Source organism: Polyodon spathula, chromosome 4 (assembly GCF_017654505.1).
Source record: "Polyodon spathula isolate WHYD16114869_AA chromosome 4, ASM1765450v1, whole genome shotgun sequence".
Taxonomy (NCBI): Eukaryota; Metazoa; Chordata; class Actinopteri; order Acipenseriformes; family Polyodontidae; genus Polyodon; species Polyodon spathula.
The window spans coordinates 34,627,327-34,641,206 of NC_054537.1; the positions used below are offsets into that span (position 1 = coordinate 34,627,327).

At 38.8% G+C, this 13,880-nt stretch overlaps 1 protein-coding gene across 1 annotated transcript in view; it reads left to right on the top strand.

The window, feature by feature from the left end:
• LOC121314460 (piezo-type mechanosensitive ion channel component 2-like) overlaps positions 1 to 13,880 on the top strand; it is a 211,410-nt gene that overhangs the window by 97,493 nt on the left and 100,037 nt on the right. The gene's annotated exons all lie outside the window — the stretch shown is intronic.

Genomic DNA, 13,880 nt, shown 5'->3' on the forward strand with positions numbered 1-13,880 from the left:
AAAACAAAAAAAAACAAACATGCGGTTATATATTATTATCCAGAAGGTGATGAAAAGGGAATGAAAGAGTTGGAAAATACCAGATTGTAGCAATAAACTCTGGAACTGAAGCATGAATGGTTTGCAAACAAATTCAGTACCGATAACAAATGGTTTTCATTCAGATTAAAAGCAGTCCCTTTTACCATCATACTGCACAGTTTACAGCTCCATCTTTCACCAATATATTTAATGTACAAGTACACAAAAAATAGCAGTGTGGCCCTAGCAACTGAGCCTGAACATTGAACAGCTGTCTCTTAAAAAGCTGTAGATAAGAACAGCAACCTTAATATGTTTGTTAATCTAAACCCATTTTTAGTGTTATAATTTGCACTCTTTGCCATTTAGCATTACCATTTAATCTGTTCTTTATGTATGTTTAAAATATTAACACTTTTTTACAACATACAACACTTTGCTGTGTGTTTACAATATAATTATACAGTTAACCACATTAATAAAACATTACCAACCTGCTTGAAGTTATTCTTTAAGCAGCCTACTTAAGCCATAGTATCTCCATATATCTTTTGTCTGATATTACACTTATAGTTCTCTAGTTTTGTGTTTGCTGTTTATTTGCTATGAGCCATTAATTTGGACAGTGAAAAAACTAATTGGAAACTTTGTTCTGTTTCTGAAAGGAAGACCCCCCCTTCTAATCACATATGTAATCAAACTGTTCCTACAGTGGCTCTCAAAAGTATTCACTCCCCTTTGACTTTTCCATATTTTATTGTGTTACAACATGGAATCAAAATTGATTTAATTAGGAGTTTTTGTAACTGATCAACACAAAAAAAGTCCATAATGTCAAAGTGAAAAATAAAATCTACAAATTGTTCTAAATTAATTACAAATACAAAACAAAAAATAATTGATTGCATAAGTATTCACCCCCTTGAGTCAATATTTGGTAGAGGCACCTTTGGCAGCAATTACAGCCATGAGTTTACCAGCTTTGCACATCTGGACATTACAATTTTTGCCCATTCTTCTTTGCAAAATTGCTCAAGCTCCATCAAGTTGGATGGGGGACCTTTGGTGAACAGCAATTTTCAACTCTTTCCACATATTCTCAATTGGATTGTGGACCGGGCTTTGACTGGGCCACTCCAGGACATTGACCTTTTTGTTTTTAAGCCACTCCAATGTGACTTTGGCTGTATGTTTGGGGTCATTGTCCTGCTGGAAGATGAATCTTCTCCCAAGTCCCAGGTCTCTTGCAGACTTCAGCAGGTTTTCCTCTACAATTTCTCTGTACTTTGCTGCATCCATTTTGCCCTCTATCAAGCTTTCCAGGCCCTGACATAGAGAAGCATCCCCATAGAATGATGCTGCCACCACCATGCTTCACGGTAGGGATGGTGTTCTCAGGATGATGTGCGATGTTAGGCTTGGGCCATATCGCTTAGCATTGAGGCCAAAAAGCTCTATTTTGGTCTCATCAGACCATAGAATCTTTTTCCACTTAGTCTCAGAGTCTCCCACATGCCTCTGGCAAACTCTAGCCGAGACTTGATGTGAGTTTTTTCAACAAATGCTTTCTTTTTGCCACTCTCCCATAAAGTTTTGTGAAGCACCTGGGCTATTGTTGCCGTATGCACAGTGTCTCCCAGCTCAGCCATGGAAGACTGTAACTCCTTTAGAGTTGCCATAGGCCTCCCTGACTAGTTCCCTTCTGGCCCGCATACTCAGTTTTTGAGGACGGCCTGTTCTAGACAGATTCACAGTTGTGCCATATTCTTTCCATTTCTTAATAATGGACTTTACTGTGCTCCGGGGGATATTCAATCCCTTGGAAATGTTCTTATATCCTACCCATGATTGGTGCTTTTGAAGAACCTTATTCTGGATTTGCTTTGAATGTTCCTTCGTCTTCATGATGTAGTTTTTGTTAGGAAATGTACTAACCAACTGTGGGACCTCCCAGAGACAGGTGTATTTAACCTGAAATCACGTGAAACACCTTAATTGCACACAGGGGGACTCCACTCAACTTATTATGTGACTTCTAAAGACAATTGGTTGCACCAGAGCTTATTTAGGTGTGTCATAGCAAAGGGGGTGAATACTTATGCAATCAATTATTTTCTGTTTTATGTTTGTAATTAATTTAGAACAATTTGTAGATTTTATTTTTCACTTTGACATTATGGACTTGTTTGTGTTGATCAGTGGCAAAAACTCCTAATTAAATCCATTTTGATTCCATGTTGTAACACAATAAAATGTGGAAAAGTCCAAGGGGGGTGAATACTTTTGAGAGCCATTGCATTTGTAGCCCTTTCGCCAACGTCTCTTTGTCGTTTCTTTGTTTGGTCCTCCTCCTCCCCTGCCTCAATCTTGCAGCGTGCCTTGTCCAGGGTGTCTCTCGCTTGCCCGCTAGCATAACTGTCTCCAATCTATAATCATTACATCACAGTTCAGCCAGCACATGGGGTGGCTATAGAGCTCCAATGGACAAGGCCATGGGACAAAATATATTATGTTTCTCATTTGCATGACCATCTGTCAAGTGCAATAAAGAATTGTTCAATTCAAATCTTTTGTGGCTATCTCCTTTCTGAATTAAGAGTTCAGTAGAAGGAGTGAGGAAAGAAGCTGCAGGTGTAAGAGCAATGAAATTATTTCCACAGGAAAGGCTTTCTTAGTGGTGGCACCTCTAATTTCCATGTTTTTGTGAAATTAAAAACCAGCAAGAGGCAATTTAGCAGGATTGTTTAAGGACTTGCCTACAGTATTTTGTTACAACCAAACAGTGCAATACAGTGATATTAGTCAAGCAGTGGCGAACTGGTGCAGATAAGAGGCCTAGTAGTGTTAACGGTGTTTTTGTGGAAACTGTTATGCTGTAGAGCATATTCTGTGGATATAATAGCACAGCTTTTTGACTTTTTCTAGTTTTATAATGGAAACTTCAAAGCACAGTTAATTGTCACTGCAAACTGTAAATAAATGTATTTGCACAACCCTATTGCTGCATTTTCAATAATTTATAAGACAGAATGAGTTGTTTTTGCAACGTTGTATATTATTTTGGTTTTACATGAGAACTTTGTTTTTAACAATCTTCACACCAGAAGCTATATTACTGGTCCAACGATATGTGTGGAACTCTAGTCACATTCCACAAAAGGTGAATTACTTTCTGAAGGAGTGTTATCTCTCGGATGGGCTATGCTGTCAATGTCAGCTTACAGCATTTATAAACATAATCACAATTTCCCCATAAATTAAGTTCAATTTCATCTTCCACAGCCTGATCTTTTTCCCAGGAAGCATATTCAGTGTCTATGATATGATACGATACAGCAACTCTTCCAACCCTTAAAGGGAAAACTGGCAAATTGAAAGCACAGACACTCCGCACCTCTTCAAGTTGTACATTTTCTTTAGCGATATAATTTTTTCAAATCAGCCCACACAAGCTCATATAGGGTTTAAATTGGAATGATATGGAGGCCTGAACTGTTAAGAAACCTGTCTATTTTACATGGGACTGGAGGCTTGTTCAGTTTTACTAGCTGCAAAAGCTTTCAACGTATCCACTGAAACAGAATATTACTTTGCTGTAGCCATGCCTGTATGTCAGCTTTTCTTGTTGGTGTGGGTTTTTTATCCACCATTATGTTGGGATAGGGAGCATTATCAAGTACCACAACAGGATGGAGAGATATTTGGAAGTAGTTTCTCTTTTACCTACTTTTCAAAATGATCACAGTTCATTTCTCCATTGTAGTCATCTGTTTGCTGTGCTTTAAAAATGATCCAGCGTTTGGAGTAAAGCCAGAAACATTATCCAGCATGAACGATAGTCAGTTTTGGACCTGTACTGGAAGGGGTGTAGTCATTAGTTCCAGATTTAGCCTGCCAAGAAGTAGCAACGGTATGGCTTTCGCAACAGATAATGTAACAGGATGGTAGTATGTAGATATTCGGTGTAGCAGATTTGTAATACATTATGTAGTTCTAAGTCAAATTCAGTACCAAAAAATATATATCTGCCAAACTTGCATGCATACTCAGACTCTACAATCGCATTATGTTTTGAAGTTCAAATGCGTAGTTTGTATAACTTATTCTCTCAAAAATGACACTCGTTACAATACTAATTTATGCTTGTTACTCATGTAGTGGGGGCTTAGGTCTGTTAATTATTAATAACTAATTTATGGTAGCTGTTACACCAATGAATGCACCACCTTCAGATTAGGTTATAAAGGTTTGTGTTCTTTTGTTTGGCACTATAATGAATGTAAGCAAGAGAAAAACACAATGCAATTTTAACCATGTATTATTTTTTCAAGGGGGGAATGCAAATAACATACAATAAAAGTTTAAAATACACAATAACATTTTACAAATCCAATGGGGTATTTTTCTTTGGTTTCTTTTGTAGGCCCTGAAGCACCTTACAAAATCAAGATAGCAACTGTAAGAGTAGACTAGGCACTGCCCAATCCCATTTACTATTCCAGGCGCCTCAATTGCACTACGCATTTAGCCTGTAAGAGATTATCCAAATTTATGGCCAATTCTGTTTACAGATTTTGACTTGCAGTACCTTAACCACCCACTACAGGCAGGGGTGCTAGAGAGCACTTAAATTAGCTGGCCAGTAATATTTCAATAAAATGGATATCCCTCAGTCACCCATTAAAACACAATTAAAATTACAATACAGAAGTAAAAAAAGACACAACAGTTAAACAAAAGTTGGCCAAATAAGATACTTAAAACAAAAAAAGGCTGCTAACTGCATTTTTCATTCAGACCTGTCTGCACACTGTTATCAAAGTCCAGTTCAATCTTTTTCCTCTTTTTTTGCCGCATTCCTCTCGGTTGCGCTGTTAATCTTTCAAGTGCAGGGCATAGATTCAAGCGAGACCAGCAAGACCCAGCACAGTCGGCGAAGCTGTACAGGCACGGGGACGGGTTGTCCTCAGCAGACACAGTGTCAGATCAGTAACAGAAACAACAGACAGTATCAGGCAAAGCATCTTGTGTTTAAGAGGCAAGAACCATACAATAATTAAAACAAACCCCATACAAAACAGAAACTAACCTTCAAGCGCAACACACGGCATCAGGCAAAGCAGCTCGACAGCTGAATAGCCGGCCACTTGCTTTTCAACCAGTTGTAAGATCTTACAAATCATTCAGTTGAACCCTTATTGAGCTCTGTAATACGTTCCATCAAATTAAGAAAATCACTTGTGCAAGACAAACTAAATACAAATATGCGCAAAAGTAAATAGTTATAATAATTGGTGATAATAAGAGCAAAAATAATGTGATAAATAAACAATACACAATAAATATACAATAAATACTGTGTTACACTCAGTACACCCTTAGTAATCAGACCACACACCAAAAGATGTCATACACCATTGGTAATACTAGGCAGACTTGCACCATTAGTTGATATGGCAATTGTGGATTTTTGCGCCCATCTGTTTTTTATTTAACTAGATTCAAAGGAAATTAATTCATTTTACTTTTCCCACAATATTATTGTAAGCACTTTAAACTTAGAAGAGAAACTGATAGGTTGTGTTTAATGGTGAGTGTTGTTCAAAGCATGAATTGTTGCACTGTTTTTTATGTTGCTCTTGGCCCATTGCTACTGCAGCAGCTCAGTCATATGCCACTTTCACACACAAATGCCGCTAATGAGCCGTCTCAGAGACGTAAAATTTAAAATTTAAAATGCCCATTCACACAGCATGAAATTGGGATCATGTGAGTACAACTTTCAAACCTGTCAGTCAACAGATCATTGTCATGGCAATGACGATTCTTAATTACAGCATCAAGCACCGTCTCTTCTATTTGTGAGTTCACCGCCTCGTCAACCAGTAAAGTTAGGAATTCCTTAACTTATTCCAGACTCCAATTACTACCTTGTTCTTGATCAGCCATTGTATTTGAAAAAAACGAAAGCGTGTAACTAAAAATACCCAACACGTCTGGTATACGGTCACTTGGGATGTTGACTTTCAATCTACGCCCACTATAGAGCTTCAGTGCCCGCATAACCTTTCACATAGGAGTTGAGACAGTTCAGGGCTGTCTCTAAATCACCTCACAAGGTGGTTCAGAGACGCCATGAAATATGATGGCTCTGTGGTGGTATAGGCAATTTACACAGATCAGAATGCCGCATCAATGCCGGTTCTGAGCCTTCATAACGTCTGTGTGAAAAGGGCTTGTGGCAAAGTGGTTGGTAAGGGGAACAGATGTCGCGGTGATGCGGTGCAGGAGTGATGAACAGACAACAGTGATTCAGTGAATAAGTGCTTTATTGCTCTTTTCCAGGTCTGGCGACCGTCAAAAATAATAAATCCCCGGCAATACACAACAATGTGTAAAGCACGGGGATAATGAAAACAAGGGCACAGTCCTGAACAAAAACAACGGTACGGTCACCAGTCCTGGGTGATCGAAAACGTGCAGGTGCTCAGTGCAGTGGTTCTCCGTATAGTGCTCTCCTTTCGACAGCTCCGGAGATGTGCGTTAACTGTCTAGTGCTGAATACAAAAACAGACAGTTACACGGACAGACACAACAATACAAAACACGAACACAATCCACTCTGAGAGCTCCTCTCTCAGTCCTTCTCTCTCTCCAATCGTTTAACCCAAACGAAGGAGAAGATCAGCGTTACCCTGGCCCCTATATGTAATCCCGCATGATATCGAGATAAACGGTTGCAGCTGCCTTATTACTTGCAGCTGCCTGTCGTTTACCTTTCAAATCAATACGGTCTTACAACAGAGTCGCGCTTCCCTCCAGGCTGACCCACTTCCCTGACCCGGAAACGAACTGTCAGGCCAGCCCTTCCAGATACTTCTCCTCCCGTTCTTTAGCGCCCTCACAGGTCGGGAGGAAGATTCATCACCAGAACTCATCTTTCCGTCACAGGGCTCTAGATAGAAAGAGTGATACTTGTAGCTGCTGCATGCTGTAAGCCTTTATTTTACCTTTATTTGCAGCACAAACGATTACAGTGAAATTAGAACCTGCAGTGCCTTGAAACATTGTTGATGCTTTTTGGCATTTTTCCTTATGAATAAATCATTGTGGATCATTACATGCTAAATGGCTGTTCAAAGAGGGTTGAGAACCACACCTATTGAGAACCAAGCCTATTCTGTTTTTAAGTGTTGTACCTATTTTCCTTTTGAGGTGGCTAACAAAATTAACACATTTATGGTAAAATGGTTGCCCACAAATTGAATACTTTGTTCTTTTTTTCTTATGGGGTGGCAATCGTTTTCACCAATTATGTTTTTAAGCCACAAGAACATCAAATATTGAGCCTAGTTAAAAGACATTGCTTAATAGTGATATAATAATATAAGCAGTGTCAAGTCAAGTTTAATAATTTTCTAAAAAAATTAAATATATTTGTAAATGCCATTACTTGTCACTTTTTGAACTGCCTTCAAATAGTTGTATCCATTATGAGTCACCTTATGAAGCAATTTTCTCAAAAAGGGGGGTTCAGATATCTATTCAAATATTACGAAAGACTTCAACAAAGACTTCTCTTTAAACATTTGTCTGATTTCATTTCTTATGCCATATTTTTATGTGCCACTTGAAATCTGTCTGTGAAGCACATCTTGTTGCACAATCAAACTGCTGCTGCCTCCATCTGCAGTCTACAATCCAATCTGCAACCAGATGTTACACAAATGTCAAAGATTGCCTGCATGTCTTATCTAATTCCCATTAATAAATTAGGTCACCTACTTCCAATTTAACTGATAATATAATTTATTCACAGCCCTCTGTTCTCCTTGCAGTCTGCCCGTTTTCAAACTCTCCGCTAGAGAGAGACGCTCATTAGGCAACTTCCTCCATCAGTGTGACTGAACAAATATTCTCTGTCTGTATTTCAGAATTCTTCAATGTTTAGTCCACTATGAAAATAACTAAGCACAGTAGACTTGTGTTGCCAGATGATTTACCACCAGTGATTGCTAAATTAAGTTCTGCCCACGCGTTCCTTGACTAATTACATTATTTTTGTTACTTTTGCCTACAGACCAAAAGAATGCAATAGATTTTTTGTTATCTCTGATTTCCATCTGGCCATGCTTTGAAATGGTTAAAAAAAAAATCATTTTTGCATCACTGGATGTTTCCTTTCTGTTTATAATTACTGACTAGTCATCATTACATATTTAAGGTAAAGCTAGAACAATTCAAGTTAAGTAGATACTAAATAGGAATTGTATTATCTTACAGAAGTAAAAACAATTGCTTATGAGTATGGTACATGTTTATTTTTGATGTAACAGTGTACTTTTTTTATTATTGTAGACTGGGATATTTAGTCACATAAAAAAGCTGTAAAGTAAAATATTTGATCTCTTAAGCAACAAGATGAAAAACTTTCTAGACTTAGCACTCTGCTGTAGAATTTAATAGATGAGATATTCCTCCGAGCTAAGCAATCCGGCATCAAATATACATATAACCTGAGATTTTAAGGTATAAAAAATATACAATATATGATCTGAAATTAAACATGCACTCTAGGCCTATACTTAGAAAATGTTATGTAACTTAACTTGAAAGGGGGTTATACAGCCCCACTGAAAGGCTCTTTTGTAATATTTGTGTGTTTTTAATTTATAGAACATATGTTTCATTTCAGAAAAGTGGCAGTGATATTGAATGTTTGGTACCTTGTGTAAAATTAGTGGTAGCTTTGTTTTCATCTGTCATGGGCTATCAGCTAATGTAATAGCTGAGCATTTCTGAATCACTTCCAAAGATCACAGCATGGAAGAGAGATCATGCTTTATGTAAGCACATTTGAGAGATTTCATTTTATTTTAGTGTGTCCAGATACTGAACTGAATCCAAAAACATGTCTTATGACGTTAGAACATTATTAGGACATCATGTCATTACATCGCACAAAATAAAGATCTGTCTCTATGTTAGTTTTGCCTTTTGCCTGTTGTGGTCAACCCACCGGCTAATTTTGTTCAGAGTTACAGTACAAATGATTTCTAATTGCAAAACCCTTCAATTAATTTAGCATGCCTTGTCAAGTGTGTTGACATTTCTTTCTGGATAATACAATTATTTTAACCCCTGATTTTCTACCAAGTTTAGCATGTCCAATTATGCTTCCTCACTGCTGAAATACACTGCAACTGCTCAGGGGAACCGAAGGTCACCCTATTTGAGGACCAAGCTCCTCGAGAACCCCCAAATCTGAAACAAATTGTAGGCATAGTTAATACAGTGCTGTTGGTGACAAGGCTAGATAGAGTTAGGGGTGTTGTTTTGTATTATGATTCTAGTACTCGTCAGGCATTTTTAAAGTGAGCAGTGACAGTCCATTGGGTTTTGAGAACAAATTCGATAAAAGACAGGAATTGGTTACTGTTTAAAGAAAGAAAACATTATAATATGGAAAAAGAGAATCTAACCATTGGTTCAGGCTGCTTATCCGTTTACACCAGTTTTTAGAGAGCAAAAAGCAAGGTGTTAGTTTCCCATTATTTCAGATTCCCTTCAGAGACACAGTGAGCAGGTCAGTTGTTGATAGCTGTATTCATCACATAATGGAAAGCCAAGCTGTCAGGAAGTTACACTGCCACATGTGTGAGGATGATCCTCTTACACGTACCCTCGCTCTCACACACAGACTCACTGCTTCCATAGCTGTTGACATATCCGCTACCAATAATAGCTTTCTGTAACCGTGGCCTATGATAATGTATGATTTAGAAAAAGCGTCTACATTTTTTTTGTTGTTGTTCCAAATGGGGACAAGTCAATAGATGCATTTTTGCTATTATGTCAACACTATTCAAGTACATCAAAATCAATTAGCTGTAGCTTTTTGCAAACTCCAATTTTCAATACATGTTTCATAGCTTAGATGACAAAACAGAAAGTCTGCAAATAGAGAATATAAAATCCATGTAAAAAAGGTTCTTAGATCACCTAAAAAGGTCTCCCCACAGTGGCAAGGCAAGGTTCTAATGAGAATCTTTACTTCTTAGAGTGTAGGCATTATTATAAGAACGGTGGAGGAGATTAAGAAAAGATGGAACGAGATTCAGAGGCACACGAAAGCAAAAATCTCATATACAATGAGGGCTCATCCTCCACCGTTATTTTAGTATTGCCTACAGAATTTTTTTTTTGTAATAAAACCAATAAACTGGTTCAGGCATACTGCAGTATTGTTAAATTCGAGTTGGAAAGAAAACAGTAAAAAAACAAAAAAACAAAAAAAGGACTGGGATAGATGATGCAGTTAGTTTGTAGCTAGAGCAAGTACAGTTTTTTGACCATATATACCATACAGATATGCTTTAAAATCATACAGAGAGTAAAAAATACAGACAAACATAAGAAACAGGAGAGTTGTAACTATATAAGACTTAAAAAGATATAAGTCGTAGCTAAACTGAAAACTGTTCGTATGCAGCTGTATTGTTGCTAAACATAATGCTGTACAACAATAAAAGGATTATCCACCTGTTTGACTGCATGAATGTAAGTAAATACAACTTATTGTTTCTGAAGTTTGAAAGGTCTATACTCCTGGAATTATTCTATATGAAATGAGAAGTTGAACTAATATGCGAAGCAGAGTAACAGGATGATGCATCATAATGTATAAGCAACCTACTACAAACTCTGAAGTGGTACGTTTGTTTATTAAGAAGCCACCGCACATTCCATATTTTATTCATTTGTCCTGGTGATGTATTTCAAGCTTGTAACACATCTTCATGCGTTACGAGTACTGCTTGTACCAAAATCTCCAATTCCATATTGGTAAATTTCAGTTTTTGCTTCTGAGCATCCTCATCTCCATGGCTAGTACCAGGCAAAGGTCTTTGTGTGCCATTCATTTCCTTCTGGAATGTGTAGCCTACACACGCAGGGTCGACCCAAACCGTTGTTTATTGTGAGAGGTGAGTAAATGTCCACCGCTAATTGCGGTGAGGGGTATTTAAATTGTTTGATTGCGGAATCGCCTGCTTTACCTAATTAGTATTATAAAATTGTTAAAGTCGTTTTTTTGATGATCTGTAAGGTCGCACTGAACACGCACATTACGTGGCTTTTTGCGGTCGGTTTTTCCCCTTTAAAAATTTGGACCTGAGTTGTTTATGCCACTTAAAACATTTCTTCCTATACTTGTTCGATAATGAGATAGAGTTCATTGTTAATTTGGTAGTTTGATTTGGTTTTATCCTGTTTGATACGTTTAGATCAAACAGTTAAAATGTTTGCCTCTCACATTGCGGCATTGTTGTCTTCAGTTGTCTTGAGTTTGAAATCCCACTTACACAGACAAAAGTGTCTGTTTGTAAACAAAGATTATAGCGAGGACTGTGTTTTAGGAGTAGAACATGAACGCGGCATTAGAAAAATAAAAATGCAAAGAACAAAGGAATGTGAAGAGGGAACAGAGAGTAAAGTCATTGATAGTTTTGCCAAACCTAAGACATGCAGACCTAAATATCATTGCAAGCGATCGGTTTTCGAGATATACGTAACTGGGCTGTAAGCTTGTTTTGAACAGTGGTTAAAGCCAGAAATGAAATGCAAATGCTGAGTTTAAATCTAACATTTGTGTAATTGATGGATATTTTCAAAGTAATGATGTAATTGCTTTTGTTCCTTGTAATAACCCGAGATCCAAGATGCAAAAGTATAACTTTAATCACAGTGTCTTTATTAGAACAATCTCTGTTGAAACCTACACATCAGTGTTTTCTAAGGACTTTCTTGACCCCACGGTATCCTAGGTAGAGGGTAAGTATGTAGGGCGCTACTGACCTCTAGTGGCATAACTTGAACTGCATTATATACATAAACATTACCATTACTACATTCTCCCCCCCTTAAGATTTCAGCCTCTCTAAAATTTGGAAACAGTTTAAACACATTTATAAACAAAATGTAACGCTAATACACTAGATGTCTCTGAACTATTGCTGTAACAACAACTACACAAAATAGTCCATCCTTAACTGTACATAAACATTTAATTTCAAACTTTTTTTAAAACATTTTTACAAGTCAAAGTCCTTCAGGTAACCAGGCTTTTTGACAGTTGTTTGGAAACGATGCACAGCTTGTGCCATGCTTTGATTGTCCCTGCCCACCTTTGGGGAACTCCCAGTTTGTTCCTCTGGTTTCAAAGCAAGCTGCTCTGAGACAGTGTCCGCGTTGTTTGGAACAAGTTCCTCTGGCATGGTTACTCTAGCTGGTGGTTGTAGAACCTCTGCAGGTGTGTCCTGCACAATATCCTCTGACCCAATGGTGTTGTCCTGTTGTCTAGACAGGATCTGATCTATGTGTCTGCGTACTATCCTGCCATCTCCCAGCATTACCTTGAAAGATACAGGACCAGTCACTGTTGCAATGACTCCTGGTATCCACTTGGGACCGTAACTGAAGTTTCTTGTCATCACAGAGTCTCCGTCTCCAAAACTCCTCCCCTTTGTGTGCTTGTCGTGGTGTTCCTTTTGTTTATTCTGCTTAAGTTCCACTTTTCTCTTTAAATCGGGATGCACTAAATCAAGCGTAGACCGAAGTTTCCTCCCTAGTAACATCTCTGCTGGGGAGAGTCCTGTGGTAGTTTGAGGTGTTAACCTATAGCTGAATAGTACCCTTGACACTTTAGTTGACATACTTCCTTCTCCCGCTTTCTTCATCATCGTCTTGAATATTTGAACGGCTCGTTCTGCGAGACCGTTGGAAGACGCATGAAACGGGGCTGATGTAACATGGACAATGCCATTTTTGTTCATGAATTCCTTGAACTCTGAGCTGACAAAACAGGTGCCGTTATCAGAAACTACCATTTCTGGTAATCCCTGATTGCTAAAACTTTTTCGCAAACAGTCAATTGTAACAGCTGATGTTGCTGAAGTTACCGGGTAAACATCCATCCATTTGGAATGAGCATCTATGAGTATCAAAAACATCTGCCCCATAAATGGTCCTGCATAATCTAGGTGTAATCGCTTCCAGGGTCTGTCTGGCCACTCCCAGGGATGTAGCGGGGCTGTGGCTGGTGCTTTCCGGTGTTCCTGACACTTGCTACATGCCTTTACCCGTGTCTCTATCTCCTCATCTAGTTTGGGCCACCAGAAATAACTTCTGGCCAGAGCCTTCATGCGCGAAACCCCTGGATGGCACTGATGCAGCTGTTCCAACACAGCCTGTCGTCCTCGCTGTGGGATGATGACACGTGCCCCCCACAAGACACAACCATCTTGCACACTCAATTCTGTCTTCCTAGCAGAATAAGGTGTAAAATCTGTTCCTTCCCCCTGCTGTGGCCACCCCCTTAAAACGTACTCTCTCACCCTAGACAGTATGGAATCTTTACCTGTCCACACTCTCACCTCCTCTGCGGTCACCATCGCTATGTCTTCCATCATCAGCACCCTGTCTTCCAGACCTGTGGATTGGGAAGTGTCCGGCAGTGGCACACGACTCAAGGCGTCTGCGTTGCCGTGGTCCTTACCCGCCTTGTAGACTATCATGTACTCATACGCCCGCAGTGTCACAGCCCACCTCTGGATCCTCGGTGACACCATCTGTGGAACAGCCTTCGTTTCGTTGAAGAGTGAAAGAAGCGGTTTATGATCTGTGCATATGGTGAACTTTCTACCATAGAGATACTTGTGAAACCGTTGCACCCCGAAAATCACAGCCAGTCCCTCTTTATCAAGCTGAGAGTAGTTTCGTTCAGCTGATGTGAGTGTTCTTGACATAAAACCTATGGGTCTCTCCCACCCATCCGGCATGAGGTGTGAAAGTACTGCGCC